The sequence below is a fragment of the Pteropus vampyrus genome, unplaced genomic scaffold (assembly GCF_000151845.1).
Source record: "Pteropus vampyrus isolate Shadow unplaced genomic scaffold, Pvam_2.0 Scaffold7, whole genome shotgun sequence".
In the NCBI taxonomy this organism is placed as follows: Eukaryota; Metazoa; Chordata; class Mammalia; order Chiroptera; family Pteropodidae; genus Pteropus; species Pteropus vampyrus.
This window is the reverse complement of record NW_011888788.1, coordinates 1,006,761-1,009,575: the sequence shown is the minus strand read 5'-3', so window position 1 is coordinate 1,009,575 and position 2,815 is coordinate 1,006,761. Positions and strand designations below refer to the sequence as shown.

At 35.6% G+C, this 2,815-nt stretch overlaps 1 protein-coding gene across 8 annotated transcripts in view; it reads left to right on the top strand.

Annotated features, from left to right (window-relative positions):
- Window positions 1-2,815, top strand: part of UBOX5 (U-box domain containing 5) — a 33,793-nt gene that overhangs the window by 21,139 nt on the left and 9,839 nt on the right. Inside the window, exon 1 of one of the 8 annotated variants that reach the window (XM_011369616.2) lies at window positions 1,241-1,523. The exons of the other annotated variants lie outside the window; for them this stretch is intronic. The gene's annotated coding sequence lies outside the window, so the exon portion shown is untranslated. Of the gene's footprint in view, window positions 1-1,240; window positions 1,524-2,815 lie in introns of those variants that run through there. 8 annotated transcript variants of the gene reach the window in all.

The following is a 2,815-nucleotide window of genomic DNA, read 5'->3' as shown; positions in this document are numbered from 1 at the left end:
TTATATGAATGTGCAATAACATCTCATCTAAAATTAAATATGAGCTATCAAATTCAGTACATTTTGAAGAACTTTTAAAGAAAAATCTACCACAACCAGATCTTATCCTAGGAATAAAAGGATGGTTTAAAATTAGAAAAATGTGTTATATCTCATTAGTCTGTCAGATAAGAAAAATAATAAAACAGTATATAGAGAAAATCAAAATTCAAAGCATATTCATGATTTTCAAAAAACTAAAAATTAGAATGATTTATTAACAAAAAGTGTTTCAATCTAATAATCAGTATTATGTTCAAAGATGAAACATTATAGGCATCTTCTAATGGGAACAAAACAAGCATAGCAACTCTATTATTATTTTATATAATTCTAGAAGTTTTAGCTAACGTAAGATGAGAGAAATAAGAGTTTACCATTTTGAGAAAGAGGCTCCTATTATTATTGAGATTGTAGAAACCTCCAAAAAAAACTGAAAATCTATTAAAATTAATGAGTTCAACAGGACAACTGAATACATAATAAAGATACAAAAGTGAACAGCTTTCTTATATATTGGAGAAACTGGTTAGAAAAATTAATGGGATAAAAGGATACTATTCATAAATAACAGGCTTAACAAGAAACATGTAGGACCGTTAAGAAAAAAGTCAAAATTGTAGTATGACAAAAATCTACTTAAGATTTTTATCTTAATGTTTTAATAGTGAAAGTTTGCAAACAACCTAAATGTTCACCAAAAAGAGAATGGTTTATTATTTATACCTTATCCTGTTCCAAAATAACTTCAAGGTAGCTTTCACAATAGACTCTATGACAAAAATTAGTGAAGAATTCAGGCAGAGAGAAATTTGAGGGCTGGACCACTGAGTTTTTTAGCAGCCAAAGTAAAGAAATGATCATGAGCAATTATATGATTCATATTTATACCATAAAATATTGAGTTGATTGCAATTAACAGCTGTTCCTAGTACTGAAACCAAAGAGAATTTTCTCATGGGTCTCAAAGAGAAGATTCTGTGCCGAATAGAGAATGATCATTTTGACAACCTAATGAAACAACACCCAACTTTATAAAACTGTTTCTTATGAAATTCCTTGTAATGGGCCACACAAAACTAGTGAAGAGTTTGGTAAAGTATTTGCAGTGGGGCAAGGAGTGTGTGATGGTTATGGCTGGGATGAACATAAGGATAGTCCAATGCACTGCTCTGAGGGGTTGCTCACTGGAGTAATACATTTTAGAGACTAAAATTATGGTTCTCAGCTGATGTTGTATCACCCTGGTATCCTGTGAATCTTCACAGATTGGCCACTGAGTTTTTATCAGTGTGTTACATATATTTTTGCTACAGCTAAGGATCCACACTGCTAAGAAGTCTGTCAGATGGTGGGGTGGGATGCAAATGCAGCAGCCACCAAGGATGCCAGGCAAGGAGGCGAGAGATGCCACTTAGGCAGACACTGAAAAGAATTTAACTTGGATGGACTGAACAGTCTCCATAAATATTCTCTCAAATTTGGTAAGTGCTGTGGAGAGCAAGTAGGCTGTGTCTGTCAGATATAGGTCTATATGCTTAAATAGTTGACTAATGGAATTAACCCCGATGAAGGTTGAGAATGTTCATGAGGTGAAATGCTTGAATAGAAAGCTAGCTCACCTAAAGGTTTTCTTCAAAAACACAATTCGAGGCTTGATTCAACACATGTTGGAGAGGGCAGTCAAGGTTCCATATTTCTCCATAGTAGAGCTTAGCCATATTAATTTTAAGTTTAGAAGAATTGAGTTTTTTTTTTAATGAATGATACCAAACCTTGACCTAAGTAACAGAAAAAAAAAAAGTTATAAGGTATCCATATAACTTCCTGGTAAATTCTTCAAGGTAAATGGTGACCAAGTAAACAGTGACCAGAATGATTTGGGAAGGTTTGGAATCTGAGTCCCAGCTTAACCTCTCTTTGAGTCTCAGTTTCTTCATCTGCAAAATAAGGATATTAGTCCCCACTTTAGGGCTAACCGGTTGTTAAGATTTAAATAGAATAAAATCCCTGGTGGACGACTCTAAGCCATGTTGTGTTTGTGCCTCCCTGGCCAGTGGTGTGTTTTTGCTAATAGAGGGTTTTTGTTTGCTGAGATACAGTGCAGATAAGACCTTGTAAATTATCACATTGATTGGTAGGGCAGTCAGATTTTTTCCTTTCAGGTGTCTGAGGTGGACTTTTTAAAAGTTATAACCGAAGTTCGAAAGCCTTTTGTTCAACCTCGCCCTACTCATTCTGGTCATCTCTCAAGTCCAATCACAGGAGCAGGTGTCTGGTGATAGCTGAGCCAGGGGTTAAAGACAAAGAGCAATTGTCCTGAGAGTGGTCACATCTGGGCAACTGTATCTCATGCTATATTTACTACTGAGTTGGGTACACAGATAAATTTTGAAGACTTTTCCATTTGACTTTATACTCACAGGAAAGCTCTTTGTCATGGCTCCAAGAAGACCTTGCCCAACTTGCTCTGGTCCTGGCATTTAGGTTTTCAAAGAAAATTAATTTCATGATATGTAGAATAAAGTTAAAAGACCACAGTGTGAAGCGTCCAAGAAAATAACGAGGAGATAGGAAGAATGTGAATGTTGGTGAAATTAGTGCCTCCCACTAGGCAATCAAATCAGTACTTCAAGGAGTTAGCATTGTTACCTCTGCCAGAGTTTGTTTTCCTTGAAAGAAAGGAACAAGGCCTGAGATGGGGACTGTGGAGATAGAGATGATGGCTGACTAGAGATGATTGTAGACTAGTGGTACCTTTATCTTACTAATACTA